Raw genomic sequence first — 12388 nt, 5'->3', positions numbered from 1 at the left:
CTTAAGGGCTACTAGTTGCCATAACACTAAATCTCAGTGCACAAACTGAAAAAAAGTATCTGCCATAAGTGAGTTCTACAAATTCATATCAGGTGCTTCCCATGCCTTATATAACTTCCCAACAAATTGTGAGGCATTATCATCACCATTTTACAGCTGAGGAGACTGAGTCAGAGAGATCCTGCATCTTGTATCTAGCTTCTGAACATAGGTCACCTCACTCCCACCATGTCCCTCATTTAGCACTGTGTCCTAGTATGAATTCTTCAACATATGGGAGGTGCTGTTTAAATTGTTTCTTTAAATTAACATTTGCCATGCAAGGCTAGAATCTTCTTGGTAATAATAATGTGTACAGCACAAAGAATATAGCAGTTACACCAAGAATATATTAAAGTCAGCAGATATGTGTAATAGAGGAATTACAAAAGGCACACCCGTGAAATATTTTCAGATTCAGCAATAATAATCATTTAAAATCTAGGCTTGACCACCAAATGCATCAGATGATCCTGAATTGAATCCTATATTAAAGGCAAGTAAGAAGGGAGATTTGCTGTCAAGATTATTATTAGAACATTTCAACAAAATCTTAATACAAACTGTAGATTATTTTTAAGATGCTGTATCAATGTTAAATTTCCTGCATTTGATACCTGTAATATGAATACTTAAAAACGTATCTTTATCTATATGAAAACATGCTGGAGTATAGCTAAAGGGACATAATATATGCAAACAACCTCTCTTAGACGGCTTAGGAAAGAAATTATAACAAACAGCCTTCCAGTTATGGAATAAGTCATGGGAATAAAAGGCACAGCACAGGGAATATAGTCAGTGATGTTGTAATAGCGTTGTATGGTGACACATAGTAGCTACACTTGTGGTGAGCAAAGCATAGTGTACAGAGAAGGGGAATTACTATATTGTATACCTGAAACTAATGTAACATTCTGTGTCAACTATACTCGGATAACATTTTTTTAAAAAAGAGAGAAATTGCATCAAGAGAAAGAGGAGGGGACGGGGGGGGAGGGGAACAAAGTGACAAAATGTTAAAAATAATCCGGTAAAAGGTATATAGGAATTCTTTGTATGTATTGTTTTCATGATTTTTCTTTAAGTCCGAAATTATTTCAAAATATAAGATTAATTAAAAAAAAAAAAAGAGCACTAGGTTTCAACCCAGAGTCCTGGGTCCAGGCTCAGGTTTCCCGTTACCCGCCTGAGTGGTACGTGTCATTTCACATAACCTCTCTGGACCATGTAAAACACAGAAGTTCTGTTTTAAATGTGGACTGGCATTCCATTATAGGAACTAGCTCATCCATTCCCCTACACTGAGTAGTTTTGACTTTTTCACGATTACTAACTGCCACAGTGAGCAGCTGTATACATGGTTCCTTGTGCTCATATACAAGCTTGTTCTAGAGTTAATCCACATGTATCAACAGGGATAAACTCAAGAATATAAGAATGAGTGGGGAAAGAAAGCACACTGCAAAAGGATCCATTAATATGATTCCATTTAAAAAAATTTTCAGACATTAAAATACATCATAAAGGTATAAAAACAGACTGGGTTGATAGACACCAACTTTACCATACAGCTTACCTAGAGGGAAGGGCAGAGGGAGGGAATACTAGTGTGGGCTTTAGTTGTATCTATAACGTTTTATTTCTCAGAGACAGACAGACAGAGAGAGGGAGGGAGGAAGGGAGAGGGAAAAATAGAGGGAGAGGGAGGGAGGGAAAGAGGGAGAAAGGGAGAGACAGAGGGAGACGGAGGGAGAGACAGAGAGTGTAATAAAAGGGTTCAGCTAAAGAATCTCTCAGTCCCTTCCAGCTCTAATGATCTATATTCAAGTTAGATTTGTTACCTTAACAAACCTTATAAACTTTAGCCTGCTTATGAGGGTGTGTAGATTTAATTTAACAGAATTCAATAAGCACATAGTGAGAAAATACTTTATGCAAGGCATTGAGCTACCTACCAGGTAGTCAGAGATAAATAAAATTTAGTTTGGAATGCTTTGAAGGAAAAAAAGCTCTTATATTGTATTAAAGAAAAAATGTTGGTTAATCATTTCCTTGAGATAATAGAACTCAAGCTACAATTAAAGATGAAAAAGAATAGGGGTGGGGGGAAGGGCAGGCATTGGAGAAAAGCTTTTAGCCATGTATTCCTGATGTAAAAACAGGAGCTTTTCATTCTCAGCATTGTTGGCTTAGCTAACTGCCCAAGGAAGTTACAGCCCAAAAGAAAACATGTTATTACACACTGAAATTGACTGGTCATTTATTAATAGCTACAATTGAAAGGCATGTTTTGAAACAGTAGGAAAACACAAGAAAAAGTATTTTTGATCCAGGACTGGTATCACTTAAAGTAAAATGAAGGGGAAATTTGGTAATTATCCACTGAATTTCTGCAACTTGATAACCAGAACTGGATAGTTCAAGCAAAAAATGCACCTATTGGTGTACACACATGATTACAGCAAAACATATTTCTCTACCTCTGAGAGTCCCCTTAGGTAGAAATGAACAGGAGTTTATCCATCCTGTCTCTTTTGGTACTAAAGAGTAGAAAATCTGACTCAACTGAACTTAAGATGGAAATTTAATGGATCAAGTAACTCAAAAGTTCAGGGTAGATTTACCTTCAACTACACTTTGACCCAGGTGTTAGGGCAACAGCACCAAGACTCAGTTTCTCCCCATCTCTCAGCTTGTCTTTCTACAATGTTGGTTTTATTTTCAGGCTTCGTGTGGTGGCCACAACAACTCCAGACTCAGGTCACTCTTACTGTTAGCAATCCCAGGGAAAAAGAGATGGTCTCAGCTGAGTAGTTCCTACATAAATTCCAATAGTGTGTTTGGCATAACATGCGTCACATGCATATGTCCAGACGAATCAATCACTGTTGTCAGGAATGCAATGCTCTTGTTGGTCAGGCCAAGTCACATGCCCACCAGAGGAGCTGGGGGGTTAGCTTCACTCTCAGCACATATGGGGGATGAGGTGTTCTCAATGAATACTTCTCATACTTTAATGTGCATTAAATTGCCAGGGTAACTTTTAAAATACAGATTTTAATTCAGCAGGTCTGTACTAGGCCCAGAGAATCTGCATCTACAACAATCCTGGCCATATGAAACTCCCAAAGAGTGTGCTGAACAGCTGTTTAAGGATTGCAAGTGTAGTTAGTTGCAGGCTGGACCAGCTACATAAATTAAGGGGCCTGTACAAAATGAAAATGTGGGGCCCCTTATTCAAAAATTATTAAAAATTTCGAGAGCAGAAAATTAAACTAAGCACAGGTTTTCTCAGTGTGTGGCCTGTGCAACAGTGCAGGTCACACACCCATGAAGCTAGCCTTATTTGCAGACTTCTGTTTTGATGAGTTTGAGGCTAGAGTGGGATGGCTGTGAATAATAGGGGAGGGGTTGAAGCAGACCTTGTGATCTTCTCTGCTCTTCTTCCAAACAGATGTAGCCTCATCTCTGTACAAATGTTGAGCAGTTATTTGAAAACCATCTCCCTGAAGGAACATCAGTTGTTAGCCTGCTTGTGGAACCCACATATCTCAGTTTATCTCTCATTAGAAGAGCCCTGAAATGCTTATCCATGTCCTTAATTGCCACTGAACTTACTCCCATATTAGGCTAGGTATTCTTACTGTGTATCCCCAAAGCATCTTACACCTTCAAGATCACAGCACTTAGTACATATTATTTCTGTTAACTAGTTTAGTTATCTATCTTCCCTCTTGGACTGTAAGTTCAAGGAACGTAAGGATAGTATCTGTCTTGTTTATCTTTGTGGCTCCTTTCTCTAACACAGTACCTGGGATAATGTTTTATAAATATCTATTACCTGGCTCAATAAATGTAGTAACACTTAACATTTGGCACTATCAGACATTTAAATTTTTAGCTATTCTGATGGGTGAGTGGTGGTATCCCACCATGGTTTTAATTTGCTTTTCTCTGGTGACTAATGAGGTAGAACACCTTTTTGTGTATTTCTTGGCCTTATGAATACCTTCTGTATTAGTTGGCTGGGGCTGTTATAAACAAAGTACTACAGACTGGGTGGCTTAAACAACAGAAACTTATTTTCTCATAATTCTAGAGGCTAGAAGTGCAAGGTCAAGGTGTCAATAGAGTTGGTTTCTTCTGAGGCCTCTCTATGATTTGTAGATGTCTGGTTCTCCCTGTTTTTACATGGTCTTCCCTCTGTGTGTGTCTGTGTTCTGATCTCCTCTTCTTATAAGAACACCAGCATAATGGACCAGGGCCCATCCTAATGACCTCATTTGAACTTAATTACTTCTTTAAAGATTCTGTCTCCAAATACAGTCATATTCTATGGTAATAGAGATTAAGAATTCAACATATCAATGGGAGGGCACAATTCAGCCCATAACACCCTTTCGTAGAAGTATCTTTCAAGTCTCTTCCCCATTTTCTTTTGAGTTGTTTGCTGCTAGGAGCTCTTTATATGTCCTGGATTCTGTCCTATTAGCCCTCTTTTCTCTCTAGACTCTAGCTAGATGTATGTTAAAACTCTTTATTGTGTCTCATATGTCCTTTACATCTTTTATCTATCCCCGCTTTGGTCTGGATATTTTATTCTGACCTACATTCCAATTTGCTTATTTTCTCTTTAGCTGCATCTAATCTACTATTAAATCATTCATTTAGTTCTTACTTTGTATTTTTCAGTTCTAGAACTTCCATTTGATTTTTAGTGTTTATAGCTCTCAGGCAAAATTCTCCATCTTGTCATTTCATTTCTTAAACATTCTCCTAGTTATTTTAAAATCATGTCTAAAAATGCCAATATTTAAAAAAATAAAATTAAGGGCGCCTGGGTGGCTCAGTTGGTTAAGCGACTGCCTTCGGCTCAGGTCATGATCCTGGAGTCCCGGGATCGAGTCCCGCATCGGGCTCCCTGCTCGACAGGGAGTCTGCTTCTCCCTCTGACCCTCCTCCCTCTCATGTTCTTTGTCTCTCATTCTCTCTCTCTCAAATAAATAAAAAAAAACAAAAAAAAAAAAAAAAAAAAAAATAAAAAAATAAAATTAAAATTAAAACTCCAATATTTGTGTCTCCTATGGCTCTATTTTCTTTCTGGTTTGGGTCAATTATTATTTCCGTAGGCTTCATTATTCTTTATTGAGTTATAGACATTGTACATTAAGAATTACAAAGGCAGTTTGAAGCTCTGGTTGACCTTTACTTCTGGCAGGAAGTTTGGCCAGAGGGGACTCATCTTAATGTAATCTGGGATTAAGATAGTGCAAAGCTAGGCTGCAGTTTTTGTGAAGCCCATCTCCCATTTACATTTACTCTTAGGATGAAGCCCTTCAGAATCTCAACTGAATGTCTGGAGTGTTTGCCAGGTAAATTTTTCTGAGCTTCATGTTTTTGTCCCTCCATTTTTTGGTCCCACTTCTCATGGAGCTTCTCTGTCACCATTTTTGTCCCAAATCTCTAAAAAAGAAAGAAAGTCAAAATGCTGAACTCACATATCTAGGTTTTCTTTTTCTTCCTAGTCTTGGTCTTGCAAGTTCTCATTGTCTTCCTTGGCCTCTTGCCAGCTAGGTTTGGATGGGAAAAGAAGTAACCAGAATCAACTTTTTGGAAGCTGACTTTCTCAAAGGGTTCCACTGTCAGGACATACTGGTTGGTTGGCTGAGCTGTGCTCAGATTCTCATGGAACCACTGCTATTGCCTCAAGAACAAGGAGCCCCATCACCAATCTTGGCTTTCTCTAACAGACTGGAGTACACACACCTGGAGTCAATTAACCTTAAAAATATTTTGGGAGCAACCTGGGTGGCTCAGTCAGTTAAGTGTCTGACTTCAGGTCATGATCTCAGGGTCCTGGGATAGGCCAGCTTTGGGCTCCCTGCTCAGCAGGGAGCCTGCTTTTCCCTTTCCCTTTGCCCCTACCCCTGGTCGTGCTGGCACTTTCTCGGAAATAAATAAATAAAAACTTTAAAACAAAAAATACATTCTCTAGAGAATTACTGCTTTAAAGACATTCATTTTCCACAACACCTCAGCCAAATCTGTATATATTTTAAATTAGATAATAAACTTCATCTTGAAGTTGGGCTTTGGATGTAGGCATAGCCAGCAGCATGAGCACTCTCTGTGAGCAGCCTGATGTGACAACTAGTCCTAACGGCAGTTTGGAGAGTGACTGTACCATGTTGAATAATGTCCCCCAAATATTCATGTCTCCCCAGAACCTCAGAATGTGACCTTATCGGGGAAAAGGGTCTTTACAGATATAACTAGTTAAAATAGAGTCATACTGGGTTAGGGTGGGCCCTAAATCTAACAACTGGTGTCCTCATAAGGAGGTCATGTGAAGACACAGGCAGAGATCAGATGCTGGCAGAGCTGAGGACTGCTGGGAGCCCCCAAAAGCTGGGAAAGGGCAAAGAAGGATTCTTCCCAACAGGCTTCAGCCTTCAGAGGCCCACCTTGATTTCAGACTTCTAGCCTCCAGAACTGTGAGAGGATAAATTTCTGTTGTTTAAATCACTGAGTTTGTGGCAATTTGTCATAGCAGCCCTGAGGAACTAACACAATGACTAAGAAAATTAATCATAACTTCTCTTATTAGTATTAAGTCTGTGGCATTGTTTTGATTGCGTACTCAGGATTTCATTTATAGAAGCAATAGAGTAATGACATGGAGAGGTTAATGCCATTGAAAAAAAGCTTTATTACTCACAGTTCCCAAGAGAAAGGGGCATATCACACTGGGTAGGACCACATAGGGAAGTTTCAGGATTGGTCAGGAGGCAGAAGGAACAAGGGGATAGCATGATCTAGAGACTTTTTTGTGGTGTGTGTGTGTGAAGAAATGGGCAAGGCAGGGTAGGCAAGTTTGAGCAAGTTTAGAATTGAGATAGTTGGAATAATTTCAGTGGGCTCTGGGCTATAGGGGTAGTCTTTAGTTGTCTGGTACTGGGACATGGGATGGTTTAAGGCAGGGGAAATACTGACTTAATGTGTGGGAATTAGATAAAATTATATGTTTGGAGATATGGGCTTTGGATTAATTGGTGTTATGGACTGAATATTTTTTCCTCCCCCACTCCAAATGTGTATGTTGAAGCCCTAATCCCCAATGTGATGGTGTTTGGAGGTAGGGGCTTTGGAAAGTAATTAGATTAAGTCAGAAAGGTGGGATCTTCATGATGGAATGAGTGCCCTCATAAGAAGAGGAAGAGAGAGAGATTTCTCTCCACACACACGCTCTGAGGAAAGCCATGTGAGCACACAGTGAGAACGCAGCCATAAACAAGCCAGGAAGAGCATTCCCACCCAGGACCGGAATCTGCTGGCACCTTGATCTTAAACTTCCAATCCTCCAGAACTCTGAGGAAGAGATGTCTATTTTTTAAGCCATCCAGCCTGTGGTATTTTGTTATAGCAGCCTGAGCTGACAAAGACAGTTGGTTTGTACATGAAAGGAGTGTTTTTAGGCAAGTTGTTTACTATCTCAGAAATCAGTAAGTTCTGGGAGGGTCAGTCTCTCCCTGGATCCTCAGGCCCCAAAAATCAAAGCATTGTAAAATACAGAAAATGAAAAACATGATTAATACATACTGACAGAAGTTCCCAGAAGCTGAAGCAGTAGAGAGAAGTTGGGAGAGAAGGAGACAGAATCTCAAATTTCTTCTTTCTTTTCAGAACCAAATTTATTGAAAGAATAACTTACATTTCTTGATTATTCCTCATTTACTCCTCACCAACTACAATTTGACTTTTTCCCTTACCTAAAGTCTAAAAAATTCCTCTTACGCAGATAACTGACTTCCTTGATGCCAAATCCAATTGAAACTTTCGTTTATGTCACCTTGTGCATGAATCCTTTCCTTTCCCCCTGCCTTCCACAGGTAGAATTGGTTTTGCTTGCATTGGTGCTCTTTTTTGTACCTTATGGAAATTTTGATCAAGCACCTTAAATACTTCATCACACATGTTTCCTTATGTATATACTCTCTCTTTTAGAATGTAAGCTGTCAAACTTTGAGTTTCTATTCTTAATGTTTACAACTACTTCTATTCTTAATGTTTAGAACCTAACACAGACTAAGTTCCCAATTAATCTTTTACAAATGAATTTAATGACTAAAGGTATTCCTTTGAAATAGAACTTAGCAGTTTGGACTGTTTCTTCCCTTCTTAAGCTCACTCCTTCCTCAGTTTCCATGGCCTCATTCTCTGCCCCTACCTCTTACTGCTTCTTGTCTATATATTTTCACGTCTTTCACTTTAAAAAAATATATTTATTTATTTTAGAGAGAGAGAGAGAGAGAGAGCAGGGGGAGGGGCAGAGGAGAGGGAAAGAATCCTCAAGCAGACTCCGGGCTGAGCACAGAGCCCAATGCTGGGGTGGATCCCAGAACCCTGAGATCATGACCTGAGCTGAAATCGAGAGTCGGACAATTAACCAACTCAGCCACCCAGGTATCCCACATCTCCACATCCTTTAAAGGCTAGTGTTCCTAAGGGTCCCAAGAACTTTATAAAATCTTCCTGGATGATCTCATATACTTTCATGTTTTCAATTACCACCTTCATGATGATGACTTTAATATCTTAAATCTTAGCTAGATCTCTCTTTAAAGTTTCAGGCTTGTATAGCCAGCTGCCTACTAAACATCCCCCATCATACGCCCAAACTGTCTCAAACTCATCATGTCCAAAGCTGAACTCATTATCCTCTTAGCCAGACCTGATGATCCTCAGGTTTCTTAATCTCCCAAGCCATCTTAGACTCATTCTTTTCTGACATTCCATGATCTCCTGGTCAAGTCTTAGAGTATATTCCTAAATGTCTCTTGTCCACTGGCAGAGTACTCATTCTCTCCTTCCTCCAAGTCATTCTCCTCTCTATTTATCTTTAGCTATCTCTATACTTCAGGATAATTACGCTTCCCTAAACATAACATACCCTTCCTTCATCCTCTCCCTGAAAGACCCTTCCCATCTTATCAGCCTGCCAGTCTCTTGTCCATGTAATCATTCAATTGTCTTTGATGAGTGCTTTTCATGTGCAAAACACTGGGATCTGTCTCCCCCATTTCACAAGATGGCCACTTTCATAGAATATATCAGAAGTTATTATGATTACTTATTTATTGGTCTCTTTTTTTTCCCCTCAGTTTTACTGAGGTATAACTGAGAAATAAAATTATAAGATATTTAAAGTATACAACATGATGATTTGATATAAATATGCATTGTAAAAGGATCCCCCCCACCATCAAGTTAATTAATACATATATCATCTTACATATTTATCTTTGTGTGTATGTGTGGAAACATTTAAGTTTACTATCCAAGCAAATTTCAACACGTGTCTCTTATCTCTTTCCTGTGGGTTTATCATCTTCAACCTATACTAGGCATTTAACAAATTGTTACTAATGGAATGGATGGCTGAATCTTTCATGGGTCCTCACAAAGGACAAATGAGTATCTTCCCAATCTGACTCACCTTATATTTCAGCTCATTTCCCAGCGCTCTACCCCATGAATCTTATTTCACAGAAATTACTCAAAACTTCCCAAGCTCAACCTGCACTTTAACTCCTTATTCTAACTGTACTAGTCCATCTCTGTGGATTGTTGCTCCACACTCTATGGGCCTGCAAAATTCCTATTCATCCTTCCAGACCCACCTCAAGTATTACAACCTGTGCAACTCCATTTTTGATCCCTTCAGAATGAGTTAGATACTCTTCTGATTATTCCCATAGCAATGCATACATTCTAAAACTTACTCTTGCACATATGTTGTGGGGTCTTTTTAAACATATATATTTATATCTGTTTTCTTCACCAAAATATGAAAAGACTGAGGACATGAAATGTCTACATATCTTGGTGTTCTCAGCCATTGGCACTGTAAACCAAAAGAATGGTTGCATGGCTAAACAAATGTTCAAATATAGGCTTTGGGAAGACTAAATTGACAAAAGAGTAATTAGGAGTAAAATACAAAGACAATGGGGGCACTTGGGTGGCACAGTCATTTAAGCATCAGACTCTTGGTTTCAGCTCAGGCTGTGATCTCAGGGTTGTGAGATCAAGCCCCACATTGGGCTCTGCGCTGAGCTCAGAGCCTTCTTAAGATTCTCTCTCCTTCTCCCTCTGCCCCTCCCACTCATTCTCTCTCTCAAGTAAATAAATAAATCTTTAAAAAAATACAAAGACAATGAAGACCTGAATTAGGATGCTGCTAGTATTGATAGAAATACTAAGAATATCAAGGTGGCAAGGTTAAAAGGATTTGACAATCAAGCAAAAGTTAAGAAGGAGAAAGAACAAACAAAATTAATTGTAGGTCAATTTTATTCAGTTAGGCACCTCTGAAAATCTGACGAAAGCTAAGGGCATTCATACCTTTAAAAAAATGCACATATGCTCATTCACAAACCTTTTTGCACATTACATCAGGAGATTCCTTTCCTAAAGATCCCCGACTCAAGTTCACACACCACTACTTTAAAGTTGTGAGATTAGATGTTTTGGAGGATGGTGACACAATTAACCAACCTACAAAGAACTTGAAAAATAGCTGGTTTAGAGGAGTGGAGGGAAGTTGGGTTTTGAGAAAACAGAAGACCTTAGAGTGTGCATGGTTTTGACACCCTTGGGGAGACCCTTGGGGAGCATGTGTAATTTCTAAGAATGCTGAAGCATATTGGAGTCCTGAGGCACTGCTATATAACAGCAAGTCACTTAGAAGGTAGCCCAACAGAGCACCTTGCAAATAAAACTTAACTTGTTTATACACCTTCCCTAATGAAGTGAAAAAGATCAGCTTGTGGAATGGGTATATGCAAAAGAAAATCATTACTTTAAAGGCTAATTTAAATTATGAATTCAAACAAGCATTTCTTTATGAGAGAATTAGCAGATGTTCCTTCATCTTGAATATCAAGGTTTACTGTGTTGAGTTTAAAATGCTAATGGGCTGCAGAGGCAGGGATGCTCATTAGATAGTTGAAATAATTATTAGAAAAGAAACTGAAATTGAGATACAGATTTAAGAGTCATTCCTGCTGAGGAATGAATTTCACATACCTAGTTATGAGATTATCAAGTGTGATAGGCAGAATTCTACAATGGCCCCAAGGTTCCTGCTCCCTTGTATTCACACTTTTGTGTAATCCTCTCTCCTTGGCTGGAGCCTGTGACCTATTTCTAACCAATAAAACATGGTAGAGGTGATAGGTTATCATTCCTATAGTTATGTTACCTTATATGGCAAGTGTGAAAATATTTTGCAGATGTAATTAAGGTCCAAAATCAGTTAACTTTGAGTTAACCAAAAGGGAGATTATTTTGGATAGACCTAACCTAATTAGATAAGCCCTTTCAATGAGGGTCTGAAGCCCTTCCTGAGTTCAAAAAAATTCTCTCCTGCTGGCGTTGAAGAAGCATGAGTTCTACAGCTGCATGGAAATGAATTCAACCAACAACTCTGTAAACTTGGAAGACTCAGATTATACCACAGCCCTGGTCAACCCTTTGGCTGCAGCCTGTGAACCCTTGAGCAGAGAACCCAGCTGAGCTGTACCTAGACTACTCATTCACCACAACTGTAAGGCAATAAATATCTATTGTTTTAAACTGTTACATCGGTGGCAATTTGTGATGCAACAGTAGAATACTAACACACCAAGGGAAGAAGAATATGGAGAGAACCAAAGAGGGTAAAAAAAAAATTCTGTCAAATATACCTACATTTGAGTGACTGGGAAAAGAAATAGGTTAAAGTAATGGCTATTAAAATGGGGTGGTTGTCTTAATTTTGGCTGCTATAACAAGAATATCAAAGACTGGGTGGCTTAAACAACATTTATTTCTCACAATTTTAAGGCTAGAAGTTTGATATCAGGGTACCAGCATAGTCAGATGCTAGTAAGAGTCTTTTTCTTGGTTTCATCACAGTGTGAGAGAGCTTGGTCTCTTCAACCCTTTAAAAGGTACCAATCCCATCCTGGAAGCTCCACCACAACAGCCTCATCCAAACCTAATTACTTTTCAAAGGCCCCACCTCCAAATATGATCACATTGGGAATTAAAGCTTCCACATATGAATCTGGGGTGGGGAAACACAAACATTCCATCCACAGCAGGTGGAGACTTCCAGATAAGAATATAGCAGCTGACACAAGAAGCTGTCTCTAACTCCAAACACACAGAAATTCTAAATATATTTTTTAATTGTTTAAAATACAGAACTAGGGGCACCTGGGTGGCTCAGTCGTTAAGCGTCTGCCTTCAGCTCAGGTCATGATCCCAGGGTCCTGGGATCGAGCCCCGCATCGGGCTCCCT

Source organism: Phoca vitulina, unplaced genomic scaffold (genome assembly GCF_004348235.1).
Source record: "Phoca vitulina isolate PV1807 unplaced genomic scaffold, GSC_HSeal_1.0 scaffold2, whole genome shotgun sequence".
In the NCBI taxonomy this organism is placed as follows: Eukaryota; Metazoa; Chordata; class Mammalia; order Carnivora; family Phocidae; genus Phoca; species Phoca vitulina.
Note: the sequence above shows the minus strand (reverse complement) of the source record.